The sequence below is a fragment of the Canis aureus genome, chromosome 35 (assembly GCF_053574225.1).
Source record: "Canis aureus isolate CA01 chromosome 35, VMU_Caureus_v.1.0, whole genome shotgun sequence".
Lineage (NCBI taxonomy): Eukaryota > Metazoa > Chordata > Mammalia > Carnivora > Canidae > Canis > Canis aureus.
Window position 1 is genome coordinate 26,010,031 of NC_135645.1, and position 13,876 is coordinate 26,023,906.

The 13,876-nt window shown below is 40.2% G+C and overlaps 1 protein-coding gene and 1 pseudogene across 10 annotated transcripts in view; both read right to left on the reverse strand.

Moving 5' to 3' along the window:
• GPR15 (G protein-coupled receptor 15) overlaps nt 1-7,626 on the reverse strand; it is a 28,303-nt gene extending 20,677 nt beyond the window's left edge. For 3 of the 10 annotated variants that reach the window (XR_013372434.1, XR_013372435.1, XR_013372430.1), the window contains exon 1: nt 6,898-7,620. The gene's annotated coding sequence lies outside the window, so the exon portion shown is untranslated. Of the gene's footprint in view, nt 1-63; nt 140-987; nt 1,407-6,897 lie in introns of all 10 variants that reach the window. The other 7 variants (XR_013372431.1, XR_013372429.1, XR_013372436.1 and 4 more) reach the window with 5 other exon arrangements.
• Nucleotides 7,627-11,375: 3,749 nt separating this feature from the next.
• Nucleotides 11,376-12,629, reverse strand: LOC144305395 (glutathione S-transferase A4 pseudogene; annotated as a pseudogene).
• Nucleotides 12,630-13,876: the final 1,247 nt, after the last annotated feature.

The window sequence follows — 13,876 nt, forward strand, 5'->3', positions numbered from 1 at the left end:
GTCTGTCACTTAGCCTTTCCAAGCCCCACTTTGCCCATCTGTGAAATGCTATGATTATCATACCTGCCTCATACAGTTGCAGTGCAGATTATGTAAATCGCTGAACATAAAGTAGCCAAAGAATGCTTGTTCTGACGGGCTGCATGAAGAGATGGAAGAGGTTACCAGGCCAACCAAGCGGTGGTTCTCAGCCTAGGCCGCACAGTGGAATTGCCTGGAGAACTTGAAAAAATACTTGTGCCCCAGAGATTTTCTGATTTATTTGGTCTGGGGGGGTGGCCAGGTCACTACTATTCTTTAAACCTTTCAAAGTGATTCCGGTGAGTAACTTGTGTTTGAGAACTATATTTGAAACTACATTTAAAGGCAAGTTATAGGATTCCCTCTCTCCGCGGCAGATTGTTAGAGAGGGACACTGGGCTCTGTGCAGTCAACAGACCCAGCATGGTGCCTGCTTTCTAGAAGCTATTTCTTTGCTGTGCTTTGCCGCACTCTCTTCTGCTGCAAACTGGCCCTTCGAGGCAAGCTCCCATTGTCACACCACTGCTGGATGGAGATGTGCGTGAGGAGTGTGCCTGCAGACCCCACACCCTCCCAGGGCTCGCCCCGAGGTTTGGATTTGGCAAGAGGTATTAGGAAGCCCCATTTGTTCTGGCTTCAATCCCAAATGACTTTCTTTATTCCAGGACTTTTGGGGATCCTGTACTTTGGAGTGGTTAGGCCTTGATAAATACAGTGTGTGCTTTGACCCCTGTCTGCTTATTGGCTCATCACATTGCTACTCTTTTGGTTTCAAATCACAGGGGACAGAGGCATGCGTGGTTGACCTTCACCTCTACGCTAGCTTGAGAAGGGACACCGAAAATGAGGATAAAATAGCATCTGCCTTGATAGGTTACTGTGACAGCTAAGTAGATCCTGAAATGTTAGGTATTTGTTTTTGAAGGCTGACACAACACACGGGGGGGGGGGCGGGGGGGGCTTTACCTGGCCTGTGCCATGGGGAGCTGGAGCTGGTGCGCACTGGCAGTCCTGCAGGGTGAGGGCTGGGCCTGGCCCTACCTTCACGAGGAGACTCAGTTTCCAGTGTAAGGGCCACTCCCAAACAGACAGTGCTTCACCCATTGCAGGGGCTTTTTAGCCATCCTGGCATCTCAAAGTGGGAGAATTTTTAAAGCTTCTGCTTTTATCTTTTGTCTCAGACAAGACTGTGCTAATGTGGGCTCTTTGGTTTTTCAACGATTTTGCTAAGTATCAGTCGATAATTTCGGATTAGCTGCCTCAGAAAAAAAAAAAAAAAAAAAAAACCTGTCTCTCTCTTGTTTAAATCCACCTCCGTTGAGGGAACAGGAAAAGCTTGGATTTCTGTGGCTTGTTCTCAGGCTCCTCAAGTCAACTGCAACCACCTGCAATGCAGTTTGATTCAGATTGTTCATTTTCAGAGCTAGGCATGGCGACAGGTTCCAGGAACGCACACCGCAGGCCTAACCTCTGGGCATTATTGGCGAGCACTCATAGTAAGCTGCAGAGTGGCACTTGTTGCCCTGCACTTAAAGGAGCATTCAAGGCCATGTAAGGCAAGAAAGTAACCAAAAAAATTCTAGAAAGACTTCAGACACTTGGACTATTACACAAAGGTAGCAGAACCAATTTTATTATCCTAACTCTGCAGCCATCATCCCAGGCGATGCTCCCCCTTCCTCCACACTTGAACTAAAAAGGTGATGGGAGGGAGAAAAGGGAAGAAGAGGCCTGCTCTCTGAATTGAGAATATTGGGGCCTTCTCCTGTCCTCCACAGAAGGGAAGCATGGACTTCCTCCATGTGCTAGACACCGTCCTAGGTGAATAGCAGTGTGACCTTGTAGATAATTCAAGACTTTCACACCCACAGATCTACTTAAAATCCCAGCTCTTCCTTTTTCTGCTTGAGAAATTTTACCAATTTAAATAGATTTTTTATGTCCCACTGGAATATAAACGTCCATCTTCACATTTGGTGTGAGGCCTAAATAATACATGCAAAACCTTAGTGTCTGGCACATCATAGGATTTCAAGAAATGGTAACCATAATTAATCTGCAGATGATTTCAAACATATTTTTTTAAAGATTTTATTTATTTATTTATAGAGACACAGAGAGAGAATGAGAGGCAGAGACACAGGCAGAGGGAGAAGCAGGCTCCATGCAGAGAGCCTGGCATGGGACTCGATCCAGGGTCTCCAGGATCACGCCCCAGGCTGCAGGCGGCGCCAAACCGCTGCACCAGCGGGGCTGCCCTGCAGATGATTTCAGATCCCCAGCCTTGCCTTCTCTCCAAAGCTCTAGGTCTAAGCTTTCTGACTTCCAGACAGCTCCATTTGAATATTTTCATGATACCTAAAACTTAGTATGTCCAGGTTTAAACTCCTCTTTCTTCTCATGATTTCTCCAGTTTCCATTTTCTTTGTGTTTCTCCTGTCACCTAGACTTTCAATGGTGACATCATCTTCGACTTCTCTTGTTTCTGTGCCTTATGTATCCAGTTGGTTTCCAAGGCTTTTTTATTCTACTCCTATAATGTCTATCTCACTAAAAGCCCCCTTTCCTACCCTGGTCTGGGCTACTGGATGACAGTAGCCTCTCTGCTGGTCTCCTTGCTGACAGCTTTCTCCTGTAGTCCATTTTATATACCTTGCCAGTCCAATTTGCAAAAGCATAGATTTAATCACTTCAACCTTTTACTCAATAACTTTCAAAGATCTCCCATTGCTTATAGAAACAATCTAGAATAGTCTAGATTTAGTCTCCCATCCAAGTGCTAGCAGAGCTAGCCAGTTCTAGCTTTGCAATATTTTCTGTCCTCTCCTTTAGCTTTGGTTAAACTCACTATTGTTTGATCCACTTTGCACTTTCTTAGGACCATGCTTCTTGCTACATTGCCTTTATTTCTGGAATACTATTCTCAACCTATTCAAATCCTATCCATGTCACTTCGCTGAAATTACAATTTCAAGAATCATAACCATTTCATTACCAAATAGAATAATAATTTAAAGCTCATCTAAAATGTCCTTTATTTTTTTGAACTCCTTATAGCACACCAAGTAACCTCTTTCCTGTGTCTTTGGTCACTTTCTACCTTGCGTAACACTGATTAATATGCATTCATCTACTCTACTAGGACTTACTATTTATTTAGTCTTTTTTTTTTAGTCTCCCAATGTCTTCCACATTGCCTTGCATAGAGTAGTTGCTCAAGAAGTAAGAGGTTTCTGAGTGAAGTTGAAATTATTAGAAAGCCCCATTGTAAAATATATGCTTAAAATTACATTATCTAGGAAAGAATTAAAATTGATAGACAAGAGTTCAAGTTTAACACTTTGGAGGGAAAGCTCTATAACAGGTCCTACAAGGTAACTTTGAGATTTATAGATATAGCTTTCTTTCCCTTACCTAGAAGAGGATGTGGGTACAGTCCTTTGCCAGTTGTGATGGCAAATGGACAGTTGAAGTTAATCACTGTGGCTTTTGTGATGTTTTTGCACATTTCATATGAGGAATTTGTATTAGAAAATGTTTAACTTTTTTTTGTTTGTTTAAAGTTTTTTATCAACTTGGTTAGAAGATAAAAATTCAGAACTATAGAAAACATTGATGAAAGAAATTGAAGATGACACAAACAAATGGAAAGATATTCCACACTCATGGATTGGAGGAACAAATGTTAAAATATCCATACCACCCAATCTATAGAATTAATGCAATCCCTGTCAAAATACCAATAGCATTTTTAATTAAACTAGAACGAATAATCCTAAAATTTGTATGGAACTACAAAAGACCTCAAACAACCAAAGCCATCTTGAAAAAGAAAAAGACTGGGGGTATCACAATCCCAGATTTCAAGATATACTGAAAAGGTAGTAGTAATCAAGGCAGTATGGTCCTGGCACAAAAATACACACATAGATCTATGGAATAGAATAGAGGGCCCAGAAATAAACCTGCATTATATGGTCAATTAGTCTTTGACAAAGGAAGCAAGAATATGCAATGGGGAAAAATAAAAACACAGTCTCTTGAACAAATGGTGCTGGATAGCTGCATGCAAAAGAATAAAACTGAGGTACTTTCTTACATCACATACAAAAATAAATTCAAAATGGATTAAAGACCTAAATGTGAGACTTGAAACCATAAAAAACCTAGAAGAGAGCACAGGCAGTAATTTCTCTGACACTGGCTGTGGCACTGTTTTTTCTAGAAATGTCTCCTAAGGCAAGGGAAACAAAACCAAATTAAACTATTGGGATTATATCCAAATAAAAAGCTTCTGCACAGCAAAAGAAACAATTAACAAAACAAAAAGCCTATTGAATGGAAGAAGATATGTGCAAATGACATATCTGATAAGAGATTAGTATCTAAAATATATAAAGAACTTATACAACTGAACACCCCCCCAAAAAAAAATCTGATTAAAAATGGGCAGAAGGCATTAACAGACATTTCTCCAAAGAAGACATATAGATGGCCAACAGACACATGGAAGGATGCTCAGTATCACTCATCCTCAGGAAAATGCAAATGAAAACCACAATGAGACATCACCTCACATCTGTTAGAATGGCTAAAATTAAAACCGCAGGAAACGACAAGTGTTGGCAAGGATGCGGAGAAAAAGGAACCTTCGTGCACTGTTGAGGAGAGAGCAAACTGATGCAGCCACTGTAGAAAACAGTATGGAGGTTCCTCAAAAAATTAAAAATAAAATTGCCATAGGATCCAGTAATTCCACTACTGGGTATTTACCCAAAGAATATGAAAACATTAATTCAAAAAGATATATGTACCCCTATGATTATTGCAGCATTATTTACAATAGCCAAATTTTGGAAGTAACCCAGCGCCCGTCCATTAAATGAATGGATAAAGAAGATGTAATATATACATACAATGGAATATTACTCAGCCATAAGAAGAATGAAATCTTGCCATTTGCAACAACATGGATGGATCTAGAGAGTGTAATGCTAAGTGAAATAAGTCAGAGACAAATGCCATATGATTTTACTTATATGTGGAATTTAGAAACAAAACAAAATGAGCAAAGAAAAAAGACACACAAACAAAAGCACAGACTTAAACACAAAGAACAAACTGGTGGTTACCAGAGCGAAAGTGGGTGGAGGGATGGGTGAGATAGGTGAAGGAGACTAAGAATATACTTGTTGTAATGAGCACTGAATAATGTACAGAATTGTTGAATCATTATATTGTATACCTGAAACTAATATAACACCGTATGTTGATTATACTGGAATTAAAATTTTTAAAAGTGATAGAGACTGATGCCACCTAATGTTAAAGAAATGCCATCACCAGTAATATACACACTGGTCCTGAGAGCCACCTGTTGAAAAAGCTGATGAATAATGACAACTATTCAGTCAACAAATTTCAGGAGAGACTCAATTGCCCCCAAAGTCCTATTCGATTCCCTACTATTATCCATAAACAAATTGCCACATATGTGGCAATGTTTACTGTAAGAGTTATAATATTTTCCTTTTGTGAGATCCTATCAAAACACATACTCAGTAATAACATTTAAATAAAAACAAAAAATTCAGAACACTGTTGGAGAAGTTTGATGGAGTCGATGTATCCTTATCTATATTTAAACTATGAAGGAAATTTCTACAACCGAAATCAGGGCACTGTTAGATAAAGTTAGGAATTTAATAGGTAAGTTTAGGGGAGTATGAGTACTTTCATGGAAATGAAGATGCATCATTTCAAAGGCATATTCATCAAGAGGTAACTTTTCAAAAGGACATTTTACCATAGATTTCCAATCAGGACCTGTTCTCAAAGAACTCTGCCCAATATTATGCCATTCTCTCTCGATTACTAAAATAGTGCTCATCTTGATTAATATATATTTAATAAACAATAATTTATTTATTTCAGAGGAAGTTAGATATTTGGTTCAATAAATATATATATTTATATAAATAAATAAATAAATAAATAAATAAATAAATAAATAAATAAATAAAATATATTTTTTATTTCCCAACTTGCCCTTGATAATTTTTTTTTTTCGACAATCTTCTCATTTTGTCCCATTATTCTTAGGATATGTTGGCCTATTCTTAGGATATATATGGCCTTTCACTCTCGCCAGCAAATTTTATTCTTCAAACAAGCTGAACATTGAATTTTTACAATGGGCCATGCCTGCAGTAGTTTAAAAACATGACCCTATAATTCTTTGATCACCCTCCCACCCACCCAACACATTTCATTGTGTTTTCTGTTCTCTTTCCATGAATCCGGGCTGGCTTATATTGCTTTGACCAATAGTTTGACTTAAGTAATGCAACGAAGTCATAAAAGGTTATTCTAAAACACTTAGTTTTAGAATCCTCACTTGTGGAACATTCCATCTCAGAACCCACCTGCCATGCTGTGAAGCCCAGACCACATGGAGAGACCTTGTGTAGACAGCCAAGTCATCTTCTGATCATGTGCTCAGCTGACTAGGATGTGTAGTCCTGCTAAGCCTTCAGATGACTCTGGCCCCACCACTATCTCACTGTAACCCTACCAGACTCCAATCAAGAACCCCTCAGCTAAGCCCCACCAACCTACAAAACTGTAAGAGATAGTAATAATTTGTTGTTTTGGCTGCTACATTGTGGGATCATTTGTTATGCAGTCACAGTATCTAGAACCATCTCCTTTCCCACCGCAGGCTTTCTAAAGGCCTTTTTCTCTTCCTGAATGGCTTTTTCTGACCCCCCACCCACACCCCACACCCTCCCCACTTTTTTACATGGATTACTCCTATTTATTTTTCTAATTAAGCTTAATATTTCCTTATTTAGCACATTTCCCCGGACCACTTACCTCAGGCTCATTCTCCCTCTAATTATTTCACACACCCCGAAGTTCTTGAATGTGGTAGGCAGTAAAGTCCAGGTTGGGGAGTGATTCTACTTGTCATCACTGCTTTTAAACTCCATGGTCCAGTGGTCTCATACCTTAATATCATCTAAGGGAGGTTCTGGGGTCACTAAATAATAGTGAAGGCCTTTTTGCGAGAGACATGAGAAAAGTTCAGTCCATTCCAATAATCCAGGTCAGTTAGTGAAGTATCAAAACTAAAATGCCATTCAAAGTTGAAACTGTCTCTTCTCTTAGCTCAACCTTGTCTCTGGCTGGGGGGCCTACCATAGGGAGGGGACTGAGTGTCTCTCAGCCCTCAGTCACTTTCTCCTACGTGGGCAGAGACTTTCTGGTCCTTCAGGGTCAAACTGTGGCAAAAGTAGATTAGGGAGAGGGACAGTTTACTGCGGCTGGTACAGTTGTCATCTGACCTGGGGGCATGTAGCTCATGCACAATTGCTGGTTCTTTTTCTTTTAAAAGCCACTTTGGAAAGTTTCTCAGAGATCCTCCCTCTGCAGACCTTCAGACTGTATTTCTTTTAACAAGTGAAATCAATGTCTCTACTTTAGCTGTGTGCTTACCACGCCCCCCTCAGTCCCTGGGTTCCTGGTAGGCTGATTTCTCTCTGTTGGGATCATATTGCTCTCAGGTGTTCAAGAGTTTCTCTCTCTCTCTCTCTCTCTCTCTCTAACCAGGACTCCCAGTCTGCTCCTATTGTGATGAAGACATTTAGCCCCCAAGAAACAAGAACAGCTAAGTCTCTCTTAACTCAGTTTGGGGTTTCACTGCTTCATGCTTCAGGCTCATCTGACTGACCCCTTTTGTTGCCAGACTTTTCAAGAGTGAGTCAAATATTCATTCACAGATTTGTCAAAAGTCAGAGGGCGCATGGCAAGCTCCCTCAGTAAAGCCCTTTTCAACTGGCTATTTCCCTCCTCACCACAGTGACTGGGACTTGGGGAAAGCCTGTAAGCCTGCAGCATCTCTCCCCAGAGATGTCTCTCTCCTAGTTTTCCAAACTCTGATTAACCCCAAAGCATTTATATATTTTTGTGGGGAGTGAGACCCTGAAAGTCCCAAGATAGGTTTGTTTATTTATTTATTTTCAAGTTTTTATTTAAATCCCAGTTACCATATTGTGTAATACTAGTTTCAGGAATAGGATTTATTTATTTTTCTCTTTTCTTTGTTTAAATTCAATTTGCCAATATATAGTACGCCATTAGTTTCAGATGTCATTTTCAATAACTCATCAGTTGCATATAATACCCAGTGCGTATCACATCACAGCCCTCCTGAATGCTTGTCACCCAGTTACCCCATCCCCCCATCCATCTCCCCTTCAGTAACCCTCAGTTTGTGTCCCAGAGTTAAAGGTCTCTCATGGTTTGTCTTCTTGGATTCTTTTCCCACTCAGTTTCCCCACCTTCCCTTATGGTCCCTTACACCATTTCTTATATTCTGCATATGAATGAAACCATATAATTGTCTTTCTCTGATTGACTTATTTCACTCAGCATAATACCCTCCAGTTCCATCTGCATCGATGTAAATGGTAGGTAGTCATCCTTTCTGATGTTTGAATAATATCCCTTTGTATATATAGACCACATCTTCTTTATTCATTCTTCTTTTGAAGGACATCGAGGCTTCTTCCACAGTTTGGCTATTGGGGACATTGCTGCTCTGAACTTTGGGGTGCAGGTGCCCTTCATTTCATTAAATCTGTATCTTGGGGATAAATACCCAGCAGTGCAATTGCTGGGTCATAGGATAGCTCTATTTTTAACTTCTTGAAGAACCTCCAAGATAGATTTTTAGACACGCCTCCTGCAAATCCTTCACATCTAAGCCTCACATCTCAATTTGGAATATGGAACTTTTGATAGAACTAAACTGAGATGACAAAGTAAGTTACATTTAAAGCCTACTCAACATAGAACTGTAATAATTTCTGCTTATCGTCTTCTTCCTCTCCTGGGTTAGTTAAAACCCACAAGAACAGGAGTCTTGTCTGACTCCCCTCACAGTACACCAGTGCTTAGTGCAGTACAGACTCTAGGGTAAAGTGCTCAATGAGAACGTATTGAGTAAATAAACAAATGAGCTGACTTTTCACCCTGTATGAACTAATCTTTTAAGTCTGGTTATCCACAACCCTCAGTTTTCAGATGTAAGCATGTAGATATACAATAATTATTAAGTTGTTGTGCTTCATTGTTTCCTTTCATCAGTCCTCCAATGAATGAAAGTCATTTTCTTGGTGCACGTTGCCTTGGGAGGAGAGTAATAAATCTTATGTCTCAAAAATGAGTATTTCCCTTTAAGTAGGGGCTACATGTTTAATTACAAAGTTAGTTAAATAGAAGGAAAACATGAGAGGGGGGAAGTATTGAGGAGGATGGAGTTCTATTAGTCTACTGTTGGTCAATTGTATTGAATACACTATATATATCTGATACCATTTTCTTTCCTTTCTAACTAGCCTGCATTAGATAAATTTCTAAGGAGCAGAGATTGTGCTGATATAATTCCTTTTACTGTGTATAGCCCTGTATCCTTTCCTACACTAACAGGAGCTCAGTACACACTTTCCTGGGGATGGCAGGAAGGAAGATGACACGTGGTCCGGGGGGGTTGAGAAGGACATTGCAGGGCCATAAAGGGGAGGGCAACCCTCAGGCTCCTGTGGGAATTATGCCATAGATTTCATCTCCGTGGTGGTCATAGCTTGCTTCTGCAAGAATTCTTGTCATAATAGATCTCAGTAGTACATTTGCTTCCTGGGATAAAATAAGTCAAAGAGAGCTCTCAGGTGATGTGTCCTTTTGAGAGCCACACAGACAGGGCAGCCAACATAAAACTGAGAAGATAATTTGTTTCAGGGATTCTGTTCCTCTCATTTTGGGTTCTGCTTCTTTCTGTTGAGCCTGGTGTCTTCAGGCCACCACCTGGCCTTCTGGGAGTCACATGTTTGGGGCAGTTATCTGGCCTTTGGTGTATGCGAACGATGGCTTCCTAGGTTTGTGCCTCGTTCCTCTGGGCTGTTTCCTTCTGAATCATTGTCAAAATACCTACTGAATTGATTTGTGCTGTTAGGATGATGAGTCAGAGCTTCCAGGTAACTTATTCCCATTTGAACACCTGGACTTCCAAGATCGTATTCTTAATTTTTGGTTTCTTATTTTTTTCTCCCTTCTTGCCTGCCTTTCTTTCTTCCTGAATATAGTCTTTGAGCCCCTCAGCTGGTGCCAGGTTTTGCGCTAGGCCCTGGGAATGCACGCCGCACCCCTGCCCTCTGGGAAATCATGTGGAGCAGAGACTGCCACTAAAAACACAATGCAGATCATTTTCTCTCATGTGGAGCATATTTCATTTTTGAGTCCACAGACAATACCCCTCTGATTAATTGTGCTATTGTTTACTAATTTGGCAGGAAAGATAAAATCTATTCACCATATTTGTCTCAATATTCTACTGGTGGAACGTGTACTTGCTATAAGGATCGAGAGATATTTTGATTAGAATAGCTTGGAGCCCCTCAAATTACATTCCTTTGACACTCATAGATCTAGTCTATGAGCTGTCTTCCGGGGTGAATGAATCAACTTTCCCTTCCTTGTTGTCCCCAGTTGTGGTGACCTCAAGTCACTTTTTTAGTCTATGTTCAGATTTATGGCAAATGCTAAACATATGTCCTGCAGCCCCCTTCAAGAGGACATACCAGTCAGCCTAGGTGCCTGTCTAATCTGCCCATCAGTGTTCACAGCACAAAGGTAATTCTTTTCTCACCTTCCCTCTTTGCTTTTATGAAGAATTAGTTCCACACAGATGCATATTTCTGCATTAAAGAAAATTCCAGTGGGGGATGGGGTGACTGGGTGATGGGCACTGAGGAGGGCACTTGATGGGATGAGCACTGGGTGTTATACTATATGTTGGCAAATCGAATTTAAATAAAAAATTAAAAAAAATTCCCAGTGATTTTTTTTTTCTCTTCACAGAAAGGTCTAGACTTTTATCTCAGCCGATTTTCTTTTATTTCACATGTGATTTTATCCTTACCTTCTCAAGTATTAAAGAAAATCTATCTGTGACTAGTATCAGCATCTAATGATTCATTTCTCTGGCATTAGCACCTAATTTGATAACACAGTCTCTCTCACATTAGCATTTGGCTTTCGTTCTTTTATGAAAGAAAATTGCCTTGTGTACACGTTAAACGAGACCAACTAGTCTTGTGTCTGTCTCCTGGGATTGGTACTGAGTCACCAACAAAAAGCATAATGCAGAGTTGAAGGTAATTTAAGTAAAATAATAAGTTCATAGTTAATAAAAGGAAAACATATATTTGCTTAAAATGAATTATGTTGACTTTGTTTCACCATATTTCTGTCAAAGTCAGACCTGTACCTCCTGCCCAATAAAACTGAAACAATTTTTTTTTTATTTGTAAATTCTTTATTTTGGCTAATATTGACTGCCTTCATTACACCACAGATTTATTATAGCTGAGAGGAATTATTCACTAGATATTCTGGGTTGTTACAAAACACCAAAAATTAGGAAGATACTGCTTTTAGACAGGGATAAGAAGCGGGGGAGAAAAAGCTCAAGGAGAATACAAGGTCCTGCCCATTCTGGTTATCAGGAAATGAATAACTACATCAGATCTAACTTAAATGCAAGCTTCTCCGAAAAGGCTTTCAGAAAACAGTTGCATAACAATTATCCACCGGACAAAACAAAAGGTCAATGTTTCTAGAAAAGATCTTGACATGAAAGACCAACTGAGGAACAGTTATACATAGCACCATGACAGAGCTGGGATCAGGGCAGCCTGGCATCAATTAAGATGCTACTGTGGAACAGCAATCTCTAGGGGCTAGCTCTCACTCACAGATGTATGTGATGCTTATGGCATAAAGTTGTTGTAGACGGTTCTCACGTAGATGTCATCCAGAGACAGGCTTCCAGACAGACAGAGGAGGCTTCTTCTTGCTGCCAGGTTCAAGGAATTTCTTAATTGTAGGGATATTACTTATTTTCACTGTAAACCCCTGGAGGTGAGGAAATGCAGACAGGATATTGGGGATTTTCTCTTCTAGAGCCAAAATGGTTTGGAGTAGAATAATGTCCTCAAGGCTCAGCTGTTACCAAGGAGAAACCTTTGCCCATGATCCCTTAAAACCTTTTCAAACACAGGAAAGTATCTAATTATAGCCTTCTGGGCCATGTTAACCACTTCCTTTTGTTGATCATCTGGTTTTAGAAAAGGATGCATGCTAATCAGTTCCAGCAGATCTAGCGTCCCCTCCACGTACATGTCAATCAGGGTTCTCTCCTTGAGGTCCCTGCCAAAGAGGTGGTGTTTATCCGCTATGTAGTGGAGGATGCTTCGGGTCTGCACCAAATTCATTCCATCAGTTTCAACCATGGGCACTTGTTGGAACAGCAGGTGGTTACCATCCTGCAACTTCTGCAACTGTTCTTTAGTTTCTAAGAATTCTTCATCAAACTCGACTCCAGCAGCAGCTAAAACCCATCTTACGGATTCCATCCGGCCTCTTCCATTAGGATAGTGGAGCTTGGGCTTCGCTGCCATGATGGCCTTTCAGGCTTTCTGGAGTCGGCTCGCAGCACCCGGAGCCCTACAAAGCGCTCAGCGAGCGGTCAAAAACTGAAACAATTTTTTAAAAATGTATGGTTCAGCAGTCAATTGTCTACTGTATAAGATTTTCCTTTTTTTTTTAAAAGATTTTATTTATTCATGAGAGGCACACAGAGAAATTTTCCTTTTGAAAAAGAAACTTACTTTGCTTATTTATTTACTGTTATTTTTGCTTTTTAAATCACCCACTACATATCTGACTATATATTAAATAATCAGTGAATTGATAAATGCCCCTTTCTGGGACTTTTTGGTTACCTCTCTCCTTTTTAATTTTTTTGCTGTAAAAAGTGAGCTGAGACAGTGAGAAATTATTCAAAAGCGTATTTTATAGTTTATAATAGCAAGTTGGCAAATGTTTTCACTGTAATAACCATTGAAATAATGAAGTCTGATGAGAGGCAGTATTTTGTAACACAAAATTACACATTCAAATGTTCAAAGGGGACAGGCAGGTGGCATCTAAAGAACTAATTGTGGCCATATCTCCCAGCTTTTCAAGAGAAGTTGAAATTTGCTTTTATAAATATTCTCCTGGTCTTTAAATCTTGGAAATTACTTTTTTAAAAGTACTATGCTTTTCTCCACTGCCTGGGCCAAACTAAAACAGTTCAGTGCAACCCCTGGAGGATCTTTCATGACTTCCTGGGTGATGAGTGCGAGTGTGGGTTTTGTCGTTAGCCTGGGGTTCAGGTCACAGATACGACTGTGGGATACTGATCAGGGGACTAAATCATACGGGGATTTATTTTCTTGCATGTCCCATGGGGATAGCAATATAGCTCTCTCGTAGTATTTTGGCTTATTGGGGGGATAGAAGTGAGGGAGCCCAGAAACTGAAGAGCCAAACTCAGAGTCCACTGCTTTCCTTTTTGTTTCAAAACAGCGATCTTACATTTATACAGGGGAAGACACATTTTACATAGAACAGGTGAGTCAAGCAGTCCTTAACATTCTGTCTCTGAACTTAGCCTTTGATGATTCCTCACTCCTGCCCTATTATATTTCTCAATTTTTCCTGGACTCTTATAATTTGTGTAAACAGGGTGGCCAACACACTATATATCTCATTCCACATGCCCTTCTTACAATGTCATGCTCACGCTTTTCCCATTAAGGGGTCCCTGTCCCCTCTCCTTCAATGTGAGGAAACCTCTGTGACTGTGTCAGTGGTGAAGGATAGCACACATGCCCCACATGGGGCATCCGACACTAGACCCTCAAAGTGCCATGCCGCTCTGCCCTGTCCCCTTGGTACATTCATCCTT